Source organism: Eretmochelys imbricata, chromosome 1, assembly GCF_965152235.1.
Source record: "Eretmochelys imbricata isolate rEreImb1 chromosome 1, rEreImb1.hap1, whole genome shotgun sequence".
Taxonomy (NCBI): Eukaryota; Metazoa; Chordata; order Testudines; family Cheloniidae; genus Eretmochelys; species Eretmochelys imbricata.
The window spans coordinates 342634711-342662677 of record NC_135572.1 but is presented as its reverse complement, the minus strand read 5'-3'; the positions used below and the strand labels follow the sequence as shown (position 1 = coordinate 342662677).

At 45.5% G+C, this 27967-nt stretch overlaps 1 protein-coding gene across 5 annotated transcripts in view; it reads left to right on the top strand.

Annotated features, from left to right (window-relative positions):
• Positions 1 to 2805: 2805 nt before the first annotated feature.
• The window catches only part of SEMA3D (semaphorin 3D), a 183192-nt gene continuing 158030 nt past the window's right edge, over positions 2806 to 27967 (top strand). Inside the window, exons 1-2 of one of the 5 annotated variants that reach the window (XM_077836164.1) lie at positions 2806 to 3321; positions 20223 to 20352. The gene's annotated coding sequence lies outside the window, so the exon portion shown is untranslated. Of the gene's footprint in view, positions 3322 to 3363; positions 3500 to 7878; positions 8007 to 20217; positions 20353 to 27967 lie in introns of those variants that run through there. The other 4 variants (XM_077836155.1, XM_077836139.1, XM_077836172.1 and 1 more) reach the window with 4 other exon arrangements.

The following is a 27967-nucleotide window of genomic DNA, read 5'->3' as shown; positions in this document are numbered from 1 at the left end:
AGAGTGTGTGGAAAAAGGGGTAAACAGTGAGGTGAAATAATTTGCAGATGATACAAAACTACACAAGATAGTTAAGTTCCAGAGAGACTGTGAAGAGCTACAAAAGGATGTCTCAAAACTCGGTGACTGGGCAACAAAATGGCAGATGAAATTCAATGTGGATAAATACAAAGTAATGCACATTGGAAAATATAATCCCAGATATACATATAAAATGATGGGATCTAAATTAGCTGTTACCACTCAAGAAAGAGATCTTGAAGTCATTGTGGATAGTTCTCTGCAAACATCCACTTTAATGTGCAGTGGCAGTCAAAAAAGCAAACAGAATATTGGAATCATTAAGAAAGGGATAGATAACACAGAAAATATCATATTGCCTCTACATAAATCCATGGTATGCCCACATATTGAATACTGCATGCAGATGTGGTTGCCCCATCTCAAAAAAAGATATATTGGAAAAGGTTCAGAAAAGGGCAACAAAAATGATTAGGAGTATGGAACAGTTTCCATATGAGGAGAGATTAATAAGACTGGGACTTTTCAGCTTGGAAAAGAGACACCAAACAGAGCATATGATTGAGATCTATAAAATCATGACTGGTGCGGAGAAAGTAAATAAGGAAGTGTTATTTACTCCTTCTCATAACACAAGAACTTGGGGTCACCAAATGAAATTAATAGGCAACAGGTTTAAAACAAACAAAAGGAAGTATTTCTTCACACAACACATAGTCAACCTGTGGAATTCTTTGCCAGAGGATGTTGTGAAGGCCAAGACTATAACAGGGTTCAGAAAAGAACTAGATAAATTCATGGAGGGTAGGTCCATCAATGTGTATTAGCCAGGATGGGCAGGGATGGTGTCCATAGGCTCTGTTTACCAGAAGCTGAGAATGGGCAACAGGGGCTGGAACACTTGATGATTAGCTGTTCTGTTCATTACCTCTGGGGCACCTGACATTGGCCACTGCCCAAAGACAGGATACTGGGCTAGATGGACCTTTGGTCTGACCCAGTATGGCTGTTCTTTTGTTTTTGTGTGGGAGGGGTGGGGCTGTCTACTACTGTTTAGCTGAAATCAGCTACCCTATCTGAGCAACTCTAGTTATAAGCAACTGCCCATCCCCTTTAACTGAATCAGACAGCATGGACATCTTGCCTTCTTATTTTGTTTCCATTCACTAGCTGCAGGGTCCACCACCAAACGAGTGCAGGCCCTGGGCCCACATCACTGGGAATGGCTCGTGTCTGGTGTGTAATGCTCCTTAGTGAACCTGTGGCTGCCTGATTCACAGTCTTGCTGGAAGGGCATAATAAAAGGGGGCCCGCAGGGATTAGTTCTGGGTCCGGTTCTGTTCAATATCTTCATCAATGATTTAGATAATGGCATACAGAGTACACTTATAAAGTTTGCAGACGATACCAAGCTGGGAGGGGTTGCAAGTCCTTTGGAGAATAGGATTAAAGTTCAAAATGATCTGGATAAACTGGAGAAATGGTCTGAAGTAAATAGGATGAAATTCAATAAGGACAAATGCAAAGTACTCCACTTAGGAAAGAACAATCAGTTGCACACATACAAAATGGGAAACGACTGCCTAGGAAGGAGTACTATGGAAAGGGATCTGGGGGTCATAGTGGATCACAAGCTAAATATGGGTCAACAGTGTAATGCTGTTGTAAAAAAAAGCAAACATCATTCTGGGATGTATAACCAGGAGTGTTGTAAGCAAGACCCGAGAAGTAATTCTTCCACTCTACTCTGCGCTGATTAGGCCTCAACTGGAGTACTGTACAGAGATTGAAAAATTGGGTTTGTTTAGTTTGGAGAAGAGAAGACTGAGAGAGGACACAATAGTGGTTTTGAAGTGCATAAAAGGTTGTTACAAGGAGGGAGGAAAATTGTTCTTCTTAACCTCTGAGGATAGGACAGAAAGCAATGGGCTTAAATTGCAGCAAGGGTGGTTTAGGTGGGACATTAGGAAAAACTTCCTAACTGTCAGAGTGGTTAAGTACTGGAATAAATTGCCTAGGGAGATGGTGGCATCTCCATCACTGGGGATTTTTAAGAGCAGGTTGGACAAACACCCATCAGGTATGGTCTAGATAATACTTAGTCCTGCCTTGAGTGCAGGGGAATGGACCAGACGACCTCTCGAGGTCCCTTCCAGTTCTATGATTCCAAGATACGCTGTGGGTCAGGGTACATCTATGGTTCAGCAGCACAGCTATGGAGCTGCAGCTGTGCCGCTGTAAGGCTGCTCCCTGCATTGCCGGAAGGGGGTTTCCCACAGATGTAGAGAATCCCTCTTTCCGAGAGAGGGTAGGGAGCTTGAGGGAAGAATCCTTCTGTTGCTCTAACCCTTCGACACCAGGGGTCAGGTCCGCCTGACTACAGTGCTGAAGTTGTTTACCGCCCTGAGCAAGGCCGCTAGGTTCCACCGAAGTTTCAGTGGCCACTGCCCCTGCCCGAGATGGTTCTGGCATTGTGTGCAATGTCTAGCTCTGAGTCCCAGGCTGGGACCTGGCCTACGGCCATGCGAGTGTAACCCACGCACCTCTTGGGTGGGGTGTTCTGTCCCCTTTAGTGGCATCCAGACTGAGAGCTGAATGAGTCCGCCGCAGCCTTCGCTCAGGGCCAGCGTTCAGCCCACGCAGTAGAGGCGCAGGCATTTAGCTCCAGCGGTCCCGGGCGGGATCCTTGCCCGCCTACCACTGGGGGCTGCGGGTATGACATGAGCACAGCGCTGTCCAGTGCAGCAGGGAGCCTGCCTGTTGGGCCGCAGCTCTCGGGTCAGGCTGCGCGGCACCTGCCAAGGGCTGCCGCGCACAGGGCGCGTTCGCGATGCCCTTTCACTTCCCGCTGCTGGCCAGCGGGGCGGACCCCCCCCCCCCGCCTCCCGGGGCCCGCCGCGGCGCCCGTGTGCGCTCGCGGGCCCGTGGGGGGAGGCGTGTGCGGGAACTCCCGCCAACGTGCCCGAGGGGGTGTGTGTGTGAGACAGAGAGACAGAGGGCGGCAGGGAGGGGATGGAAGGAGGAAACTCCCTCGCCCCGAACGGCCCGAGAAGAGCCGCGGCAGCCGCTCGCCCCAGAGCCCCCAGCCGCAGCGGGACACCGGAGTCGCGTCACGCCCAAGCGGCGCAACCTCTGCCTGGCGGGGAGCGGCCGGCAGCGCCCTCTGCTCCCTGGCTGCGGAGAGGAGCCGCCGCTCGCTCCCGGTGCGTGCAACAGTGAAGGGCCAGCGGCTCTTATCGGAGCAACAGCGTCTCCCTCCCGGGACCGGCTTCCTTCCCCTGCGGCGGCGACACCCGGCAGGTACCGTGCGGCTCCGCCCGCCCCTTTGGCAGGGCAGGTCCCCAGGGCTGGCTCCAGAGGGGGCGAGTCTCCCGGGGGTCGGACGGGCTCAGACACGGTCCCACAGACGCGCTGGGCACGAGCGGCGGGGCCGGTCAGCGGGCGTCCAGACGGGAGCCGATGCGACCCTTTCCCTAAGGTGTGCTGCGGCTTGGCCCGGCAGAGGGCTGGGTGGGACGGAAGAGGGGCTGCTTTGGAAGGGCTGGTTCAGGGAGCCGGCTGCCCGGGATGCTGCTGTCTGGGCTCCCCCCCCCTCCCAGCCCGGGGTAGCGGGGGGCAGGCTGTGATTTTGGGGGGGAGGGTGAGCAAGGGAAGTGAGTCTCCCCTGGCTGCTCACCGGGGCAGCTGGGAGACTAATCGAAGCAAAGCAGCGCGGCGGATTCACGTGTAAAATCCACCCCTAGGTTTCCCCCCTTCCAGCGGGGTTTGCGATGTTCATTCAATCGCTCATCAGCGGGCAGTTCCCCATGGGGGAAATGACCCGAGGTGCATCCAGAGTTGGGGGCTGGGGGGTTGTCTACGACAAGAAAAGTTAAATGGAGACGCTCATTGACAGCCGTTTTTCAATAGACGGATTGATCTCCAGGCAGCTCTGCGTTTCAGGCAGGAGAGCGGGTGACTAACCCGCTGGCAAGCTACACGCAGCAACCATTGCGTGAGTTGATCTGAAGTTTATCCCTGGACACAAATCATTGCATGAGCGGATCTGGCACTGGGTTGCAGCAGGAGAGTGGGGTTGGGGTCAATTCCCCACTCTTTCTCAGGCAGCCTCCCTCGGGCTGTCTCGCCCGGCCAAACCTCTCACGCTTTGCGAGGCTCTCTGCAAATCTGTGGCGAATTCCCAGCAGAGGGTGGCTGGCGTGTGGTTAAGTAGGGAGCGTTTGCAGAGGTGCGCTGGTGGGCGCCTGCTCTCTGGCTCCCCGCAGATGCTCGCTCCATGCAGCGCCGGTGCAGGTACCAGACACCTGGCCGCACCTCCTGGGGCATCATCGAGCTAGCACAGCTGGGTCTGCAGCTGCCCGACCGCCTGCAGTGTGGGACACCCCTGGGGGCTCGGTGGATACCCAAGCACTCTCCGGGCCCTGTTCAGGCCGTTGCTATCATCAGCTCAGGTGTTTTGGCTTTGCACTTAATTAATACACTGCACATAATTCATGCACAAATAGGGGAGTAATTAATATGAACCACCGAGGTGGGTAATATACATTTATAATGTTTAGAGTTGGAGATTGGGAGTCAGGCTCTGCCCCTGACTTGCTGTGTGACCTTGAGCAGGTCCCTCCAGCTCACTGTGCCTCAACATACCCTTCTGTAGAATGAGGGTAGTTATATTTACCCACCCTTTAACACTTTGAGATCACTTGGTGGAAAGTGTTATATCCCTGCTCAGTATAATTTGTGAGCTGAACTTTGCTCAGCTCTTTTCATTTGATTGGATTTCTGGAGGGCGAGACACTGTAGGGGGGTATCCTCCCAGAGCTGCAGAAAGAGAGAGTAATATGCCCAACTGTGAGTCCTCCAGGACAGTCGATAGGTTTGAACCACAGCACTACACCAGGTTATCATTACATTGCCATCCCTTCCCCAGGAGTGGGAAACGCACTGCTTTGGATCAGAATTAAACAGACACAGGAAGTGTTCCAGAGTTTAGGTATTCAGACTATGGGGAAGGAGGCCATACAGGTCGGCAGATCAGTTCCTCCATGTACCTGTATGGAATTCCTTAGTGCTTTTTGAACCAGTTATTGTTGAAATGTTTCCTTAGACAATGAAGGAGAAGGAATGACACAGGTGGGTGGCCATATGCAATCCTACTGTATGTGCATACAACTCAATCGAACTCTGGAGTTGCAACTGCTGAGAGCAATGCTGCATGTTTCTTTCTCAAGCTCAGCTACTAACTACAGTGCGGAGCTTGATCTAGCTGTTTATTTTCTTCAGATGTATCCAGCTGTGGTGTAGTATGTCAGTGCCAGTTTGTCCTGTGGTGTTCACTGGAATGATATTGCTAACGTCCTCAAATTTGCAACAAGCTGTATATTGCTTTGTTCAGGCAAATGGATAGATGGTGCCCAGGTGTAGCTGCCAAAGCTCATTGTTTCATTACAAATATTGAAAATGGCTTTTGTTGTTTCTAGAGCAGAAACATTCCACAGTGTGTGATGTGATTGGTCTTTGTTGGGTAATGAAGAATTACAAAGCAGCCACTTAGATTTCCATGAAACAGAACAAGACAAAATAAATCAAACAAAAAAATTGTCCAAGAACAATAGGGATGATTTAGGAGCAGTCAGACCAAACAGCTCATTCTTGTCTGCTCAGAAAGCAGCTCCCAAGCTGCTCATCTGCATAGCTCTGTCTTTACACAGATGCAGATTATAACATTAGTTGCAATAATATACTCAATCACCTTTTACTATTCTTTTGCATTTCTAGTAAGTAGGATGGAATACCTGGATTCCATTTTAATCTTTAGTGAATGGATTAACACACTGCAAAGTAGTTATCCAATATTCCTCTAACTTGAATGATTACATGTATGAAATATAATTCATTTTATCTTTGTCTTTTAGTAGTTTACTCAGCTGAAGATGAGAGAATGATGATGTACCTTTTTGTTTACAGTGGGTTTTCAAAGGGAGATATGCCCCTAAAGATACCATGGTGAGGATTAGTGGTTTGATCTGCATCCATTAAAGTCAATTGGAATTTTGCAATTGACTTGAGTGGGGTAAGGCTCAAGGAGAGATTTGTGTGTATGTGTGTGTGTGTGTGTGTGTTTCAAAAACCATGTTAGAAAATTAAATATAAATAATTTATTTTATAAAGTGTCCCCACCCAAAATCATTGGGATGCTATGCATTAAATATGCCATAATTATAATAACAGGTTTCAGAGTAACAGCCGTGTTAGTCTGTATTCGCAAAAAGAAAAGGAGTAAGCTGTAGCTCATGAAAGCTTATGCTCAAATAAATTGGTTAGTCTCTAAGGTGCCACAAGTACTCCTTTTCTTTTTGCAATTATAATAACAATTAATTAAAAACACAAAACTACTATATGACTGCCAAAGCATTATAAAGCAAACAAAGAATAAACTAATTACAAAAAAATCCTCAACTCCAAGTTATAAAATAGACTCCAAACAAACCACGTGCACCATCCATAGTATATCACAAGTGGGAATAAGTAACAAAATCATAAGAACTCAGGTAAATTAGAGCATCTGTAGTTTAACTGCTCAAAATGCCATAATCATTTAATGAGATGCTATATGTACAGACTTTCTCACTCTAATACTCAAAGCTATTTAGGCACCTAATTTCCATTGATTACAATGTAAGTTAGAAGCCTAAATACATCTGAGGATCTGGACCTTTGTGTTTAGTGTTCAGCATTATGGAATGAATCTACTTTCTTTTTGCATCCAAAACCCTGCTGAAGTCAGGGGGAGTTTGGGTGTGAAAGGAATATAGCCCTGAGCTCTCAAAACTTTTATCTTTGCAAAGTCTTTTTGCTCCAGTGAATTTGTCTTTTAGGCCTGGAAGTCTCCTTTCACCCAAGTGCTGTCCAACTGACAGCCAATTAGCTGGAAGCACCAGAGAGGGAGGGAGGTCAAAGGAATAACTTCCCACTGAGGACTAGATATGTAAAGGTGTAAGGGTACCTAAAAGCAAGTAAAGATACAGATAAGATTCCTATTGGAATTTTCACAAGTACTTTGGTACCCAACTCCCATTGGTTTCAGTAAAAGTTAGGCTTTATTTCAGTGGTAGTTAGGCTATATTTGCATCTTAGGTGCCTACAATACCTTTACAAATCTGGTCATAAGTGCATCGCCTGCTCTCTTCTATCTAAAAAGCTGCCATATTCTTACAAAGAAAAAAAAAGTTTACAAAAGAAATTCAGGTTTCAGAGTGGTAGCCGTGTTAGTCTGTATCAGCAAAAACAACAAATAGTCCTTGTGGCACCTTAGAGACTAACAAATTTATTTGGGCATAAGCTTTTGTGGACTAGAACCCACTTCATAAGATGCATGGAGTGGAAAATACAGTAGCAGGTATAAATTCACAGCACATGAAAGGATGGGAGTTGCCTTACCAAGTGGGAGGTCGGCCTAATGAGACAATTCAATTAACAGTAGGATACCAAGGGAGGAAAAATCACTTTTGTAGTGGTAATGAGTGGCCCATTTCAAACAGTTGACAAGAAGGTGTGAGTAACAATAGGGGAAAATTAGTATGGGGGAAATTAGGTTTAGGTTTTGTAATGACCCAACCACTCCCACTTTTTTTTCAGGCCTAATTTGATGGTGTCCAGTGTGAAAATTAATTCCAGTTCTGCAGTTTCACGTTGGAGTCTGTTTTTAAAGGTTTTTTTGTTGAAGAATTGCCACTTTTAGGTCTGTTATTGAGTGACCAGAGAGATTGAAGTGTTCTCCTACTGGTTTTTGAATGTTATCATTCCTGATGTCAGATTTGTGTCCATTTATTCTTTTGCATAGAGACTGTCTGCTTTGGCCAATGTACACCTCTACCCCGATATAACGCGACCTGATATGACACCGGTTTGCATACAACGTGGTAAAGCAGCACTCCGGCGGATCAGCGCGTCAGTTCCCAGCTGCAGCGCTCCGCTTCCTGCCGCCGGTGAGTGAGGGGAGGTTGGGGAAAGGATGCCCCCGTACTCACCTGCGGCGGGAAGCAGAGCGCCGTGGCTGGCAGCTGGCAGAGTGGAGCGGGCTGGGGCTGGGCTGCTCCGCTTCCCACTGCCAGTGAGTGCAGGACCTTTCCCCAAACCCTGCCCCCCCCTCCCCCAGCGAGATGGTTGGGGCTGAGGCCGGGGAAAAGAAAGCGGAGCGGGCTGTGGTCACGATTGGTTGGTTTCTCCAACCTCCCCGCACTCACCGGCAGCAGCAGAAGCGGAGCAGCCCGGCCCCAGCCCATTCCACTCCTCCAGCTCCCAGCCACGGCACTCCACTTCCCGCTGCAGGTGAGTACAGGGGGCATCCTTTCCCCAACCTCCCCGCACTCACCAGCGGCAGGAAGCGGGGCGCCGCGGCTGGAAGCTGGCAGAGTGGAGTGGGCTGGGGCTGGTCTGCTCCGCTTCCTGCCGCTGCCGGTGAGTGCCTGTCAGGGGGCGGGGTGTGTGGATAGTCATCGGAGCGGTGAGGGGACAAGGAGCAGGGTGGCCAAAGCAAGTTCAATGTAACGCGGTCTCACCTATAACGCGGTACAATTTTTTGGCTCCCGACAACCGCATTATATCGGGGTAGAGATGTACATGGCAGAAGGGCATTGCTGGACACCATCAAATTAGGCCTGAATAAAGACTGGGAGTGGCTGGGTGTTTACAAAACCTAAACCTAATTTCCCCCTACTGTTTCACCTTCTTATCAACTGTTTGAAATGGGCCACTCATTACCATTACAAAAGTGATTTTTTCCTCCCTTGGTATCCTACTGTTAATTGAATTGTCTCGTTAGACTGACCTCCCACTTGGTAAGGCAACTCCCATCCTTTCATGTGCTGTGAATTTATACCTGCTACTGTATTTTCCACTCCATGCATCTGATGAAGTGGGTTCTAGCCCACAAATGAAATTCACTTTAACTTTCTATAAAATATTACACCCAATGCCTCAGACTTGATGGCTGTCTATTACTGAAAATAAAATCTATTTCCTTATCTTGTTCCTATGACCATAGTATTTGTGCACCTTATCAGTATTAATGAGTTTAACCTCACCACTCTACTGTGAGATAAGGAGTTATTATTTACTCCCATTTACAGATGCGGAATTAGGGCTAAGAGAGATTAAAGCCAAAATGTTCGCATGACCAGTAATTTTGTGTGCTTACCTAGAGACAGCTTGTGTTTAAATTCTTTATCTTCCCTCATTCCAGGGCTGGCTGGGGATCAGGGTGGTCTTCAGTATATATTAGAGCAGCCTGAAAGCTCCTGTAATTTACACCCAGCTCCACATAGGCTGATTGATCAGCCAGGCATCAACTGGATTTCCCGTCTTTGTCCACATTTCCTTGGCCACAGTCTCTACACTGCACTTGATGACTGAGTCACTACGCCAGCCTGTAGTTGGCTGACGCTCAGCCTGGACTTAGCTGTAGCTTCTTTGAATTTCTTGCGTCTGGATCCCCTACAGGAGCACCCACTCCTGGACAATCTCATTGAGCCCAGTGAGAGTTCAGCTCACTCCCAGGGTCCTTTCTGAGTCCAGTTACAGTTCACTTGCCTCTAATCCCAGGCGGCTCTCCCCAGGTTCCACGATGCGAGGGAACTCCCGCTGCATTTGTGTGGCCAGTCTCATCCTTTTAAGCGCCACTTTTCCGGGTGAAACATGTTCTGCAGGTGGGCCTGAGTGCAGGAATGCTCAGTAGCCTTTCTATCAGTGGATCATCACATACCTGCCCCCCTTCCCGCCCTCAACACGAGCAGAGTTTCTTGCTCAAGCATTTCTCCAGTCCCAATCTCCCTGGGGAAAAAATATCTGCATTTGTATGCTCTTTCCCTGTGTGGTGCTGTACCCAGAAGCCATAGGGCTGGAGCGCTAGATACCAGCTCATAATCCAGAGGGTTGAGTCCTTTGTGTAGTGTAGCCTCCACAAGGGCATGTGGTCTGTGATTTGGGAAAAGGGACTACCCAGCATATAATAGCTGAGGGAGTCCACAATCCACTAGATATCCAGAGCTTCCTTCTCACTAATTGAATTAAATCTCTCCCTGAGCAACAACTTTCTCCTTAAATAGACAATTGGGTGCTCTTGTCCCTTAGACATATGATGTATTGGATCATTCTGAGCATATTTTCATCTTGCTCATCCCAACCTCCTTGCAACATATCCAAGATTCCGTGGGTCTGGCATTCACAGAGCAGTTTGAATGGTGAGAACCCTGGGTTACCTCTCATGGCAAAGAGAAACAGCAGGAGGAATTGGTCCCAGTGCCTAGGCTAGGTCCAAATTATCTGCTTCAACATGTCCTTCCGTGTCTTGTTAAATCTTTCCATGAGGCTGTCTGTCTGCGGATGGTACACTGATGTTTTCAAGGCTTTGATTTTAAAGAGGGAGCATAGCTCACACATCACCTGAATGGTGAAGTTGGAGCCCTTCAGAATCTGGGAATGGATGACATGGGATGGATCGCTTGATGAATATCTGTTCATTCCCTCTGAAGCATCTGGAATTGGCCACTGTCAGAAGACAGGGTACTGGGCTAGATGGACCAATGGTCTGACCCATTATGGCAGTTCTTATGTATGTTCTTATGATCAGTGAAACCTACACAGGCAATGAGTCTCATCAGCTTGGGAGTGATTGCTGTTGCCTTAGCTGAACTGAAGGGGATGGCTTTCAGGTAGCAAGAGGTATAGTCCACTACTACCTGTATATACTGGTTTACCACAGAGCTCTTTTCTAAAGGCCCAGCCATGTCCTCCCTATTCTTTCAAATGGGGTTTCCACTAATGGCTTTGGGACCAAGGGAGCCTTTGGAACATTTTTAGCTGCCAAATACTGACACTCAGGACAGGAAGAGCAATATTCCCTAACCTTGTGCTGTACCCCCTATCCCCCAGAAAAAGTAGGGCAGTACCATTGCAAGTTCTTACTTGCCCTAGATGCCCCACACAGAGAATATGATGAGGTAGCTGCATTATGTCTTGGCAATGCTTACATGGTACCAGTAGCTAAGTTCTCGTTAATCCTGAGTGAAGGTTCCGTGCCACTCGATTTCACCACTCTTTCTCCAGAACACTCACTGGCTGGAGGAACCTGGGTCCGTCTCAAGGCTCTTTATCGGGCATAGACCTTCATGCCCTCATTCTCCACCAATTGTAGTTGGACGACCCTCAGCCTGGACTTACTTGTAGTCTCTTACCCCAGGTCACCTCCTGGAGTACCTACTGCTGGGCAACCTCACTGTTCCCGGTGAGAGTTCAGGTCACTCCTGGAGGGCATTTCTGAGTACAATTACAGCTCACTTGCCTCTACTCCCTGGAGGCGCTCGCTCCCTTGTTGCTGGATTCGAGGAGCCCTCCAGGGCTCCTTGTCCATATCAGTCTCACAGTGTCAGTTCTGCTGCAAACAAGGGAGGGGAAGTGAAAGGACTCGCAACTGCCTCAGACTGAGCTCCCCTTGCTAGCTGAGTTTGCTAGTCGTCCCTGGCACCCTTCCTGCTCCTAGAAAACTCCCCCTCCCGCTGTTTGTGTGGCCAGTCTCTCCCTTTTAAGATTCACTTCTCCAGATGGAGCATGTTCTGCAGGTGCACCTAGTTGGCACCGAGTGCAGGAATGGGGGATGAGGGCACGTCTCATCACACAGACCTACACCATTGGGTTTTTCCTACATGGGGCAATCAGGAAGTTTTGTGTTGTCAAAGCAGCCCATTCCAGCCAGAGCTAGATTTTGGCCCATTGTCTTTTTAATCCTGGTAAAGCAATTAAGGTACACAATAGCTGTGAAATCTAAATACCTAAATAAATATAGTAAATGTGTTACATATTTGCTTTCCTTGCTTGGTGGGATTTTTTCTGCTACCAGTAAGCAACAGAAAAGCTCAGAAGAAAGGTTCCCTCAAGGCATCTGAAACATGAAGAGCAGCGACTCCTTTTAATTCATGTGCAAACTAACCTTTTATTTGATGTGTGAGCTATTTTAATCTTTTTATAGTGCTGAACCTCAGTCATGCTGCTTAAAAAAAACCCTAACAACTTTGTCTGGGTTTCATGTATAACAAACTTAGTAATGGCAATGAGTCAATGTTTAAATTAGCCCCATATACATCCTTAATGCTTTTCTTTCTCCGCGCCATCCTACTGTATTTAATCTAAAAGCACCTACCCTCTATTTTTACTTTTCACATACCCAGCGGCATACGGCATAATCACTCACATGTTATCTGACTGCGAGTGATAAAACCCCGTAAAATTCTTTTCTCGCTTGGATAGAGGGATCCAGCATAAAATGGAATGGATCCATAATGAGTCAGCTCTTTGAAAGCGAGGCACCCCTCCAAAAGTCCCTTTGGTGTTGTGGCCAGGATAATGTGGATTTTTACAGAAAATGCCAAATAATTTATGGAGGCCACCTGACCTAATGGTCAGAAGAAATAAGGGAAAGCCAAGAGGAACCTGGGTTCCCATCTGGGTTGAATCACTAACTCGATTCAACTCTTTTGGTGATGGGTGTGGTATTAAAATCTAGACAGTTATATGTGACCTTAGCGAAGTCACTGCACCACCCAGTAACCCTGCCAACACAACTGGAAAATCCGATTAAAATATAGAACCCTGCTGATACTGTTACATAGTAAAGTAAACATTCTACAGTTCTGACTGGACTTTCTTTGCCTTATGCTTATTGGCTGTTTGCTCCAACTCTCTTCCTCTCTCTCCCTCAGACTCTTCACATCAGCTTTACTCTACATCTGCCCCCCCTTCTTCCTTGCCCTGCCCTCCTGAACCTCCTTCCCTTTAGTGTTCCCTTTCCCTTCACTTTTCTTTCCATTTAGCTTATCCCCTCCTAACTACACCAACTTCAAAAAGTGTCGCGGGAACTAACATGACATTTGCCACCATCACATTTGGTCACTCTGTGATGTGTTCTCCCTCTTCCCCCACCCTGGTTCTGTCTTATCTATTTAGATTGTAAGCTCTTTGGGGGCAGTGGCTATCTAATACTATGTGTTGGTACAGGGACTAGCACAATGGGGCCCCATTCTTGGTTGGTGCTTGGGTACTACCATAATAGTAATAATAAATAATAATAATAAATTAATTAATTCATACGTTAGTGGACTTTCCTAGTCAAACCATTTCTCAGGAGTAGCATAGTACATTAGTACTAGTTAAGGTGCAAAGACTCCACAGTCTTGTCTCCCACGTGGAATCTTGCTGGCTCAGACATTAGCTGAGTGCAGCTGTGATGCACATTTAAGGTCACCCAGTGGATCTTAAATGTGCATCACAGCTTAAATGATGAGGACCCTCTGCACGGAGGGTGAATTTCACTCATAGGGTGCTGCATATATTACTCTGCTCTTCAGTAATATCTGTCCCCTGGCCCTTACACAAGACAGCACTTTTTAGCATTCTAACCTTGTTCATGTGTGTGTACACAGAGGGGAGAGCTGTGTGCATTCTCTCTCTTGATGTGGTCACTTTTAAAAAGAGAAAACCCAGAATTTAAATAGTTGACAATTGGTCAGTGAATCGGATTCCTGCAGGAAGCAGATGTTGTGCAGAAGAAAAAAAGTCTTTAAAAATGTAATGATTCAATCTAGCGGAATGGTGGGTGGGTGGGGTTTTTTTTTTGTTTTGTTTTTTTGGAGAGAGGGGGAGGAAATTACCCATCTTCCTGGAATATCCAGTTCTAAAAATGTAAATATTGCAGACTTGATCTTGATCTCAGCGTATACCAGTGAGACTGTCATAGGACATTTGCACACATTTAAAGTTAAGTCTGTGTTTAAGTGCTGCCCTTAATGAGGATGCTTTCCTGAATCAGTGCCTCAAAGTAATGTAAGATCAGGTTCTTCAAATGTTAAGCATGATTTTGATACCAGATGTGTCCAAATTCTCCAACCTGATGTTTGGCTAGGAGTTTAACATTCTGTACAACTATATCTAATGGTATGTGCATTATGCATACCTACTTTATATTATCCCCCTGGAAGTTGTCAGTGACTCACTCTGTAAAATTGTGGTTGTTCCTCATCATTTTTGTGGTGTAATGAAAAGAGAGAAAATGCAAAGAATTATTTCACTGCCCAAAAACGTTGCTTTCTCCCCTCCTGACCCCCGAAAGAATACTGTTGTGATGAGAAGTGCTGGTGACTTCATGATCACAAAGCTCTTTGAGATTGGGTGTGAACTGCATGAACACACTCTTAGTTAACATAGTCAGGATAAGTTAATGACAAGCCCCCCTGCCCACCTAAGACTAAGGGGTGCGTGAACCTGCCCAGGACTTTTGGACTGAAGGGGTGGAGAATTTTGTGTGTGTGTGTGTGTGTGTGTGTATATGAGGGAGAGTGGAACACTCAGAATCTGAGAGAGACTCAGAGGCAGGAAGAAAGCCAGGCAGAAGCCTATAAGCATAGTGTGACCCTGGAGAAACATATAGAAAGGTTCTGGTGCTAGCTAAAGAGGCTTAGTCTATAAGCAAAGAAGCTATCTCCTGTTTGGTTCCTTCTGCGTTCAGAGAAGCAGGACTCTGTCTATTCCTTGTAAATAAACAAGACTGCATCAAAGAAAATACCAAACTCCATCAATTTTTTCTCCTACCTGGAGCAACCCACTAGACCCTGATTTTTTGACTAGCTGCTTACATCAAAAGGCATGTATCTTACTCTCAAATTAAATGCCAAAGTATCTGCTAAAAATATAAAGAGGAAGAAGTATATTTTAATGTTCATGTAGATATTTATCTTTGGGATGTTACAATCTTTGTAACTTTTTATCGGTTCTGGTAACACATTATAATGTATGAAAGCTTTGTATAGAATAATATGTTTTGATCCCAAAGTCGCCACACCTAAAAAAGACAAATAATAAAGTGTGCTGGGAATGACAGGTAGTGGTGTGTTATTGCAAATATGCTTCTTCTCCAGGCATAACAGAGCATGGCCACTTGGGCTCTAAGAGTATGTCTACACTACAGTAAACACCTGCAGGTGGCCTGAGTCAGCTGATCGGACTCACAGGGCTCAGGCTGCAGGGCTGTAAAGTTGCAGTGTAGACATTTGGGCTCAGGCCCAAGCTCTGGGACCCTGTGTAGGGGAATGTTCTCAGATCCTGGGCTCCAGCCTGATCCCAAATGTCTACATTGCAATTTTATAGCCCTACATCCCAAGCTCTGCGAGTCAGAGTCAGCTGACATGGGCGAGCCGTGAGTGTTTAAATGCAGTGTAGACATACCCTAAGGGTTTTCCAATTTGAACCTCTCTTTCTTGACTACTGATACATCTGCTGTCTCTTTTGCTGCAGCATTTCAATATCTGAAATTTCCCAGTCTTTCACACAAAATTGATCCTTTAATCAGTTTCGTGACCTTTCATGTTTCTGTAACAAGTGCCTGGAAACCTTTATTAAGAACATAAATATTCCTTTAAAGCTACTCCAAGGCTTTGTATCTACAGGGTAATTTTATGCTTCTTGATTAAAGATCCCTTGATGTGTCATGGAAAATGTTGGAGAAAAGATTTAGATGCTGATCTGTTTGTATACATTTTCTATATTTCTTAAGTCACCTTCTTAGTACTAGGGATGCTTGTGCAATATATAAATTTCGTAATTTCTGTTTGTAAATTCATTTAGTTGCTAAGAAGGGGACACTTTCTAATCAAAATGATTATTGTTATTAATGTATTTGTATTGCAGTAGCATCTGGAGGCCACAGTCAGGGATCAATTGTACTAAGCACAGTGCATTAATCTAATAGAGAGTTTACAATCTTAGCATATGAGAAAAGAAAATACGTGAGGAAGGATGATCCAGTGGTTAGTGCCCTCGCCTAGGACTTGAGAGACCTGGGTGCAGTTCCCTGTTTCACTACAGACTTCTTGAGGGGCCTTGGGCAAGTCACTTAGTCTCTCTGTGCTTCAGTTCCCCATCTGCAAAATAGGGATAATAGCACTGCCTGACCTCACAGGGGTGTTGTAAGGATAAATACATTAACAATTGTGTCTTGCTTTGATACTATGACTATGGTATAAGTACCTTAGATGGTCTGAACAGGTTGGGAAGACCAAGAAACAGGTGTGGTAGAAGACAGGGTAATAATGAAAAGACTGGTTAGTATGACAAACAATCATCTTGGCACACCGACTGTCTATCTCTTGTGTTGTGTTGGCAGAGGTGAGTCTTAAGGAGGGATTTGAAGCAGGATAACACATGGGTTTTTACAGGGACCTCCTTCTAAGAGGCAACATGGTAGAAAGCATGAAGATGTTTGGGGAAATAATTGGAGTATTGATGAAGGCTAGCCTCACTGGCAGAGAGGAGGTGGGCACTGATGTCTTGGTAGTAGTGGAGTGGAACACAAAAGTGGATCATTCCATAATTGCCTTGCTCTGTATACTCCTCCGGAAGCTCAGGTATGAGCCATTGTCAGAGACAGGATACTGGGCAAAATGGACCATGGCAGCTCTTACGTTCTCATGTAATAGGTAGGTAAGGTAGAGTTAACCCATGAAAGACCTTAAAGGCAAAAAACAGTTTGTATTTGATATGGTAGTGAAGGGATACAAAAAATAGGAGTGATGTAGCCTTTAGAGTAATGAGCCTGGAAGATGTTCAGCAGATGTTTTGAATGACTTGGAGCATGGCTAGAGTGACCATATAGTCCATTTTGGCCGGGACAGTCCCCTTTTTAAGCTCTGTTCATCACAACTTTTTTGGAAAAACTGGGCATTTGTCCCATTCACTCTTGCCAACTGATCATCAGCTGGGTGTCCTGGTTTCAGTTTAGGAAAATATGGTCACCCTAGGCATGGTGGGAGAGCAAGGTTGCATTTGTCTGTGTCAAAGACAGAGGAGGATATTGCAGTAGTTAAGATGCATGTTGAACACTTAGCAACTAGAATTAAAAACAAAGTCAAATGAGAGCTAATATCTAAAATAAATGATACTAAATTAGTCTGCTTGTGCCTGGAGCCTCTGAGGGCTACCAGATGAACTTTGTGGGCTATGCAGCTTCAGACGCTACATCTTATCATGAGGAGGTTTATTGCAGGGAGACTGGGAACTGATATAGAGACACAGGGTCTCTATGTGGATGATCCTGGGATCCACAGAGAAACACATGAATCTTAGGTCGTATTTTGATTTGGAGGATTTAACCCCTGCCACTTCCACTGGGGCCAAACCCTAAAGAAAAGCTATCAAATTCCATGAACACAAACTTGTGGTGTTTCCTGTGTAGGGAAAAACGTGTGTTTCCATTCCTCAGTTCTTCATCTAAAAATGGGCGTAAGAATATTTACTATATCTGTCTCCAAGGGCGTACGAGGATGAGTTCATTAATATTGCTAAAGATTTGAGTTATCTTCAGTTGGAAGGAGCTATTTCGGCACAAAGCATCATTCGGGAAGAAAAAAGCAGAAGATGATCAATAGGTCAGGAACAAACCTTCAAATGCAAAAATCTTCAGTGATAAAACAAAATCACTGAAGAATTCCCCCCTAGCTCCTCACCCACACACACCTCTGAAAATAATGTATAATAGGAATTAATTGTAAAATGAGTATTTCTCAAAGTTTCCCAATAGGTGTCAGCAGCTCTTGAAATTCTGCAGTTTATCTCAGTTATATCTTAACAAAAGAAACCTGTGTGGCACTCCATTAAAGTGGTGAGAGGTATTTTGATAATGATCAAGGTAATAACTAGAAAACAAATCCCAACAACACACACTTGTGTGGGAAGTCCAGTTTTGTAAGAGCTGAGGTGTATAAATGTGATTCATGTTAGGAAAACAAAATCCCCTTTTGAGGACATGCCAGAGCTTGTAGATAGGGAATATGATTGTGACAATCTTACCTAGAGTAATCTCATGGCCATGTTCACAAAGAATTCAGGACTTCACAAGCTGGATCCTCAGTTGGTATAAATCAGAGTAGTGTCATTGAAGTAAGTGGAGTTCCATTGATTTATACCAGTGTCTGGCCCTATATCTGGAGAAGTGTCCAGAACACCAATTACTTTAATTAAAGGGTTCCTGAGGAATTTCAGATTTTCAGTTTCAGTGTGTAGTGTGAAGACACTTTGGGTAAAAGATTTTGAAATAGGCTTGGTGCCATTGAAAGAATCAGCATGGGCTATTTTGTCCATGGTCTTAGATTATACATGGGTATAAGATATGAAGGATGTTCAATCCTGATAAAATTATAGCTGTTTTAAACTTTAGGTATTATTATTTTTTTCCAATACAAACACAAAGTATTAAAGGGTCTCCAGGGCAGAACTGATTGTGGGAAGCGTTTGGAATTTCAGTCCCAAACCACTGGGGGGAAGGGGGAATTACAGCACCTGTTCTTTTAAATCAGACACTATCATTGTCTGGGTTTAAGGGACTTTTGATTCTTCTTTTCTAGATGCCTTGTCATTGTAAAAAGACCTGTAATTATGACCGCTCAGTTTTGTCTGCCTCTTGAGTGTCCTGTATACTGTTTATGCTACACTGATTTATGCTGGAGTTATGGCCATGGTTACTGTCCTGTAGTTACACCTACAAAAAAGGAGATGTATACCTCATAAAGCTGTCCCGGTGAGAAAAAAAATAAAATCCACATTAAAGAAAATTAGGACCCAATATAATAGCCAGAACATGATTTCTCACTCAAGTTCTACATTGTGGAAGGATTGCATCACTAGGCCAGAGCCCATAATAGGCAATTCATAGTTAGGAGACTGCTTAAACCTGCAAAATTAAGGATATGCAGGAAAAAGATGAACCTCCATTCTAAAATCATCCCACTTTGAAGTCTCCCAATGTTTTCTTGTACGCATGTGTCTAAAGATAGATAGGAATACAACACCACAACGGTTTACATTTGAAAGGCTGAGTCTGCAGACCCACTGCTCTGTGTCTTTGCTACAGCTCGTAGCATTCCTAAGCAGCAGCAGAACAGCAGAATTAAATTGACAGGACACTGGTCAATTTTCTCGGTGCTATTCAGAATTCTGTGGGCATCAGGGAAACTGGCAAGGATGATGGGAGTGTCATTTGGCTGATGCTTGGGAAAGTTCTGAGCAGTATCCTACGCATTAGAACCTTGACCCTGGAATATGCTGGTGGCCTTTCCCTATCTTTCATGACCCTGTGGCTGGTAGGCTTAGTTTCCTGGATAGTAGGTGTCTGGAAAATGTCTCAAGCCCTACTCTGTTCAGTAGCTCCACTATAACGATCACTTGTAATAAATGCTTTGTTGAGTGAGGAAATAAAGCTTGTTCACTATTATTACAAAATGTACCATAAATGGTATTCACGCAACTGACTGAAAAATGGTACTAATCAAAATTGTCTTAATTTGCTTGGACACCACTGGTAAACTTGCATTTGGCATACAATCTCTTCTGTCCTCCACTCCCTGATTCATTGTCTCGGGCTATTCCACACATACTAGCTACTGTGGCACAAGGACTTTTTCTTCTGCTTTGCCTGGAACAGCCCACCCACACCTCTTTGCTGCACCAGTTCCCCAGCTTGTTTCAAGCCACAGTGTAAAACAGATCTTTCCCCCTTGCAACCCCTTCTCAGTTTCCCTCTCCCACTGTTTTTACGATTTAGCTCTCCTTTGTGGTTATAAGTAAATCAGCAGCCACAGTTTTGCTGTACCCAGCTAACTCCAAATAATGGTCCAGATGAAAACTGAAAACACCAGCTGCATCCCTAAGGGTGCGTCCAAATTAGTCCCCATATTTCAACACTCTTGCAACATGAGTGCTAAGCTGCTAGCATTGAGAGCGCTCAGGCGCAGACAAGTCTCAGCTCTAGGCAGACTTTCGAGACGGGGTAAAAGCCCCTGAGTCCTGTCTGTCTGCATTAGCACTTACACCGTAGCTGTCACTGCTGCAGATGCACTCACTGCTGCTGATCACTGATGAAATATTGGGAGTAATTCTTCTAGCGCAGACATGTCCTAGGAGGCTAAATTGTTGTCTTTATCCAAGTGTATCATACTCTCTTTTTTACTGTTAAGAAGAAAAGCTGCAGTACATGTAATGAAAACAGATTTTTTTTAAAGTAAAAGCATTAAGATAAATCCTACTAAAGAGATTTTAAAAGAGCATTTTGGACCCGTTTTGGAAATGAAGCTCAGTTCATTGTAATTGTTTGTCTCCTAGTCTAGAATTCACACGATACAAAGGAGACAAGATAAATGCCTCAATCTCCATGTAAAGGAGTGTATTCCTCTTCATTGAATGGCACAGAGAACCAGCATGTGAAGCCAGCATAACTGGGGCACAGTGACACTAAGTGTGAGTAGGACTGTCATCCTCACTATAAATGCCTGCAGGGAGTACTATGGCCTTTTGTAATATCTAGTGAGGGATTCCACAAGGTCTTGTAGTGGGCACTGTATTATACCCATTGTCTATTATGTTAATTGGCACATCTGAAGCATGGAAAAAAATCCTTTTGACCTATGCTATCTCTCTCTTTATATTCATCCTTCATGCTGTGTATGTGTGTCTAAATGAGAGACGGCTTGTTCATGAGGAGGCAGAGGGGACTGGAAAAGAGCATTAATGGATAGAGGATTTAATGTATGTCAGCTGCAGGGACAGTTTATATATAGACATTTGGGCCATGATCCTGCAGTGAGCCCTAGGTCCACATTAATACCTTATTCTGATACTGAATCAGATGGACCATTGGTCTGATCTACTAGGTCAGCTCCTGTGTTCTTTGCATTGCTTTGGACAAGTGCTGTTTTCTGGCTGTGAACACTGCTTATTCAGCAAAACTCATTTTTTGCTATAGGTTTTTTCCCCTCATTCAAAAAAAATGGTGGAAGGCAATGCAAGCCAGTGGATAGGTCACTGGACGGGGACTTGGGAAACATTAATCCACTGCATGTCCCTGGACAAGTCACTTTTTCCAAGGAAGATGGTGGATTCTCCATCTCTTGATGTTTTGAAACCAAGGGTGGGTGCCTTTCTGGAAAATATGCTTTACCCAGCACAAGTTATTTGGCTCTATACAGGGATAACTGGGTAAAATTGAAATTCTATGGTCTATTTTACACAGGAGGTCAGACCAGATGATCTGTTGGGCCCTTGAAACTATGAATTTAAAATGTGCAAAACCTTTTACAGTCATTTAAAAAACACCTTGCTTACAAATGCATAAAAAACCAACCTTCCACACAAACTTCCTCGTGGCTGGATTTTACTAAAACTAGACAAGCCATTTACAACGCACACTTTGCTTCTCCACAAAAGAAAAAGGACACTAAACTTTCTAAACTACTACATGCTACAAGGGGCCACAGCAATGGTTCCCTCAACCCACCTAGCAATATTGTTAACCTATCCAACTATACTCTCAGCCCAGCAGAAGCAGCTGTTCTATCTCGGGGCCTCTCCTTCTGCCACTCCACCCCCACGAACATGATACAGTTCTGTGGTGACCTAGAATCCTATTTTCGACGTCTCCGACTCAAGGAATATTTCCAAAATTCCTCTGAACAACATACTAATCCACAGAGGTCTCCCTACCAACACTACAGAAAGAAGGATTCTAGGTGGACTCCTCCTGAAGGTCGAAACAGCACTGGACTTCTACATAGAGTGCTTCCGCCGACGTGCACGGGCTGAAATTGTGGAAAAGCAGTATCACTTGCCCCATAACCTCAGCCATGCGGAACGCAATGCCATCCACAGCCTCAGAAACAACTCTGACATCATAATCAAAAAGGCTGACAAAGGAGGTGCTGTTGTCATCATGAATAGGTCGGAATATGAACAAGAGGCTGCTCGGCAGCTCTCCAACACCACTTTCTACAAGGCATTACCCTCTTATCCCACTGAGAGTTACCAAAAGCAACTACAGCATTTGCTCAAGAAACTTCCTGAAAAAGCACAAGATCAAATCCGCACAGACACACCCCTGGAACCCCGACCTGGGATATTCTATCTACTACCCAAGATCCATAAACCTGGAAATCCTGGGTGCCCCATCATTTCAGGCATTGGCACCCTGACAGCAGGATTGTCTGGCTATGTAGACTCCCTCCTCAGGCCCTATGCTACCAGCACTCCCAGCTACCTTCAAGACACCACTGACTTCCTGAGGAAACTTCAATCCGTCGGTGATCTTCCTGATAACACCATCCTGGCCACTATGGATGTAGAAGCCCTCTACACCAACATTCCACACAAAGATGGACTACAAGCCGTCAGGAACACTATCCCCAATAATGTCACGGCTAACCTGGTGGCTGAACTTTGTGACTTTGTCCTTACCCATAACTATTTCACATTTGGGGACAATGTATACCTTCAGATCAGCGGCACTGCTATGGGTACCCGCATGGCCCCACAGTATGCCAACATTTTTATGGCTGATTTAGAACAACGCTTCCTCAGCTCTCGTCCCCTAAAGCCCCTACTCTACTTGCGCTATATTGATGACATCTTCATCATCTGGACCCATGGAAAAGAAGCCCTTGAGGAATTCCACCATGATTTCAACAATTTCCATCCCACCACCAACCTCAGCCTGGTCCAGTCCACACAAGAGATCCACTTCCTGGACACTACAGTGCTAATAAACAATGGTCACAAACACCACCCTATACCGGAAACCTACCGACCGCTATTCCTACCTGCATGCCTCCAGCTTTCACCCTGACCACACCACACGATCCATCGTCTACAGCCAAGCTCTGCGATACAACCGCATTTGCTCCAACCCCTCAGACAGAGACAAACACCTACAAGATCTCTGTCAAGCTTTCTTACAACTACAATACCCACCTGCAGAAGTAAAGAAACAGATTGATAGAGCCAGAAGAGTTCCCAGAAGTTACCTACTACAGGACAGGCCTAACAAAGAAAATAACAGAACGCGACTAGCCGTCACCTTCAGCCCCCAACTAAAACCCCTCCAACGCATTATTAAGGATCTACAACCTATCCTAAAGGATGACCCAACACTCTCACAAATCTTGGGAGACAGGCCAGTCCTTGCCTACAGACAGCCCCGCAACCTGAAGCAAATACTCACCAACAACCACATACCACACAACAGAACCACTAACCCAGGAACTTATCCTTGCAACAAAGCCCGTTGCCAATTGTGCCCACATATCTATTCAGGGGACACCATCACGGGGCCTAATAACATCAGCCACACTATCAGAGGCTCGTTCACCTGCACATCCACCAATGTGATATATGCCATCATGTGCCAGCAATGCCCCTCTGCCATGTACATTGGTCAAACTGGACAGTCTCTACGTAAAAGAATAAATGGACACAAATCAGATGTCAAGAATTATAACATTCATAAACCAGTCGGAGAACACTTCAATCTCTCTGGTCACGCAATCACAGACATGAAGGTCGCTATCTTAAACCAAAAAAACTTCAAATCCAGACTCCAGCGAGAAACTGCTGAATTGGAATTCATTTGCAAATTGGATACTATTAATTTAGGCTTAAATAGAGACTGGGAGTGGCTAAGTCATTATGCAAGGTAGCCTATTTCCTCTTGTTTTTTCCTCCCCCCCCCCCCAGATGTTCTGTTTTAACTTGGATTTAAACTTGGAGAGTGGTCAGTTTGGATGAGCTGTTACCAGCAGGAGAGTGAGTTTGTGTGTGTATGGGGGTGGGTTTTTGGAGGGGGGGTGAGGGAGTGAGAGAACCTGGATTTGTGCAGGAAATGGCCCAACTTGATTATCATGCACATTGTGTAAAGAGTTGTCACTTTGGATGGGCTATCAACAGCATGAGAGTGAATTTGTGTGGGGGGGTGGAGGGTGAGAAAACCTGGATTTGTGCTGGAAATGGCCTAACCTGATGATCACTTTAGATAAGCTATTACCAGCAGGACAGTGGGGTGGGAGGAGGTATTGTTTCATATTCTCTGTGTATATATAAAGTCTGCTGCGGTTTCCACGGTATGCATCCGATGAAGTGAGCTGTAGCTCACGAAAGCTCATGCTCAAATAAATTGGTTAGTCTCTAAGGTGCCACAAGTACTCCTTTTCTTTTTGCGAATACAGACTAACACGGCTGTTACTCTGAAACCTTTAATCCAACTGAATATTAAAAAAAAAATGGAACAGTGCATGTAGTTTTTGAAAAAAAATATAGATTGGCTTTGGTGATCTTCTAGGAAGGGATGGAATTGTTTTTGGTTAAGATCAAGGTTTCTGGCTCAGTAAAGGAAAATAGCAAATGTGTAGTGCAAAAGATACAATGTTGCTTCATATTTCTCACAGAGCTTGATAGTGCAGGCCTGTCATTGTTTCACACGGGTGATAATTTTGTCTCAAGGACAGCTCAGTTCTTTGCTTTTCCTGCTGCACCGTATGTAAAGTGTGCAGGCTGCAGCCCAGTAACAGGATTTGAACTGGGACTAATGCAGCCTAATTTATAAAATGTTTCCAGCTTATCTGTCATTACTTGCATCGAATTCTGCCCTTGGATGCTCATGTATGGCTCCTACTGAAGTCACTGGGAGCCTTGGGGGCACACATCCGAGGGCACTCCACGATTACTCTAAGAAGTAGGAAAACTGCTGATATGGAAGCCTGCTGTGAACCAATAGGTCTATGGCTTTATATATAATGTGTTTGTATGATATATATATATACAGTCCACTCATACATTGTGGTATAAAATGTTTAAGAAAGTTACGTTATGGGTCTGATACAGCGCTCACTGAAGTAAAGAGAATATTTCTATTGACTTTAATGGGTATTGGATCAGTCCCTATTTTTAATTTGTATTACAAAAGTATCTAAAAGCTCCCACTGAGACCAGGGTTTCATTGTATTAGGACGATATTTTGGGGCATCTTAGTCCCAGAAGATAAAACCTGCCCTTCTCGTGGAGCGAGTTGCCTAAATCTGGGCTGTGCAATCCACAACCGGGAATCCCTCTTCTGGAGTCAGGTGCCTCAGCCGTTTTTGCGAGATTGGCTTAGGCATCTGTCAAGCTCCAAGTACAGAACAGCAGGGGAGAAGGACAAGAACACTCCCTTGTGACCTTTTGTCCCCCTCTGCCTGATGGGAAAGGATTTGAACAGTTGTTACCCACCCACCTTTCAGAGGAGTGCACTCACCACTGTACTATAGATCCATCGTTACGTTCGCTGGCCCAATTATTTAATACAAAATGGAACAGCTTCAATGTAAGATATTGAGAGTGACCTATATCAGAAGAGTCCAAAGGTCAGGACACTCAGCTGCAAGGGGGATCAGGGCTGGGGCAGGGGGTTGGGGCGTGGGAGGAGGTCAGGCTCCAGGTTACAGTTACCTCAAGCAGCTCCTGGAAGCAGTGGCATGTCCCCCCCTCCCAGGCTCCTACACAGAGGCGTGGCCAGGCAGCTCCCATTGGCCGCAATTCCCAGCCAATGGGAGCTGCAGAGGTGGTGCTTTGGGTGGGGCCAACATGCGGAGCCCACTGGCTGCCCCTACATGTAGGATCCGGCAGGGGGACATGCTGCTGCTTCCGGGAGCCGCAAGGAGCCACAGCATGGAACGGGGTAAGCCCTGGACCCTGCTACCCAGCAAAGCTTGAGGGCCAGATTAAAACGTCTGAAGGGCAGAATGCAGCCCCCGGGCCATAGCTTGCCCACCCCTGCTATAGGCAGACACTTAGGAGCCTAAGGAATTTTTGCAGTGAAACCTTAGGTGCCTAAGCTCACTTGGCACCTATCGGATTAGGTGGCAGCTGAGCAGGGTTTTTGTGGATCGCAGTAGCACCTGAATCCCATTGGGTATCCTGCCTTTGCCTCTCTGTGCCTCAGTTTCCCATCTGTAAAATGGACATAATTGCACTTAACTTACCATACATGGGTATTGTGAGGATAAATACTATGGAAGATTGTGAGGTTCCCAAATACTATGGTAATGGGAGTGTAGTAGTGTGAGACTCACCCCTGCGTCACCTCCTGCTGGTCATCCAGGGAATTAGCACTTCCAGCCTCCAGAGCTCCCTCTGCAGGCCAGTGTCCCGCTTGCCACTGGGCGCTGAGTCCCTCCTGGACCCCAGTACCCCCTTTTACACTGGGGTGCTGCCACCTGCAGTACCCCACACAGATCTGGGTCTCTCCTCCCCAGGGAACCCCCAACCCTCTACCCCAACCTCAGTCTATGGCCATTGGCAGTCATCACCTGGTCCCTGTTCCCTGGGGCCAACTGCAGTGTAAGCTCCACTCATCATAGGCAAGGGGGGGTTGGACCTGCTGCCTCTGCCTGCCCCTTGTATCCCCAGTACCCTTTTTGGCCTTCCCCCAGCCCTGCTTCACCTTACATACACTCCCCAGCAGCCAGGTCCCTCTCATGTGTGTGTCCAGCTCCTGGCATCACTGGCTTTTATAGGGCCAACTGGGTCTGTTTGGGGTGTGGTCACAGCTGAGGCTGCCTCCCAATCAGCCCAGCTTTTCCCCTGCCCCAGCCCTCTCCCAGGGCTGTTTTAAGCCCTTTCAGGCAGGAGCGGGTGACCCCACCACTATAGAGAGACATATAATTATCTTAAACAGATAAAAGGCAGAGTAACTAAGAATAGTGGGATGAAATTAAGAAAGGGATGATTTAGACTGAATATATGACAAAATCTGCCTGACAGATTTGTTCTCCTGTGGAATAGTCTCCCACGGGAAGTGGTGGAAACGTCATCACCTGGTGTTTTTGAAACTAAACTGGCCAAGAACAGCAGTTATTTTATTAGGGAACATCTTGAACTGGCAGGAAAGTTTAATTAGATGATAGGTCATTTCCATTGCTAGCTTCTCTAATACAGTCATTATATACCTATATACTGTAAGAATTTTTTTGTGTGGGAAGAAAGTAGAAGAAACAACTATTGTAGCCATTAAGGTCCAGATCCTCATAGGTATTTAGGCACCTTAGTCCCTCTGATTTTAGTGAAAGTTAGGAGCCTAAATACCTTTGAGGATTGGGGCCTACGTGTTTAAATGGGAACTGAGGTCTTCTGAATATTTGGCCCTAATGGCTTTGATAAGATTGGTAATTGCTCTATAAAATTATCTGATGGTCAAATTGGAAACCAATACTTGCCCATAGGTGGCAGCTCCCTACATGGCAATTGGTAGGCCTCAACTGAAACATTCTACTCAGTTATGGGCAACATGCATTAAAAAAAAAGACAAGGGAAAAAACTGAACTGTTCAGAGGAGAGCTTTGAAAATGCTTGGAGCTCCCAACGTGGCTGCTGGGAGGTCCATGTGCAGAGCAGCGGTAGGATGGGGCCCTTTGAAGCAAGGTTTAGCAATTACGATACAGGAGACAGAGTGGAATAACCCACCAGAGGCCCTTCTACTCCACATGAGTGCAGGATTCTACATTTCAAAGGCAGATGGGTTTTATTGGCCCATCCAGCTAAAGACATAGGTGTGACTCAGTCACTAATTTCTCACTTGTTATACTCTACACTGATGGACAACACCCTCTCTTCCTCTCCCATTTACTGTTCTGGTCTGTAGCCTTTGAAGTAATGGCCTGCTTTAATGTTTTGTCTCTAGTATCATGGTAGCTACCACCCTTACCTCTATGGAGCTTATCCCCACACAGCTGGCTCTGCATCCCTCCCAGCTCTTTGAGCTCACTCACTTCACTGGCTCTGCACACGTAGAGGGAATCCCTTCACTGCTCAGTCCCCCGTCCCCCTTTTCCTTCAACTGGCTGTGCTCCTAGCCAAGAGGCAGGGGAGAACCAGGACTCCATCGATATAGAGACACAGGGATTTAATTTCTGAGTTCAGAGAAATGGTGGAAACACCTTTTTGAAAAATGTTTAGGTTTGTTTTTTTTTTAAGGAGAGATCACATTCCTCATCTCTCTATACAAAGTGCCATGGCACTAAGTCACCATCATGCAACCCTTATTCATCTTATCCAT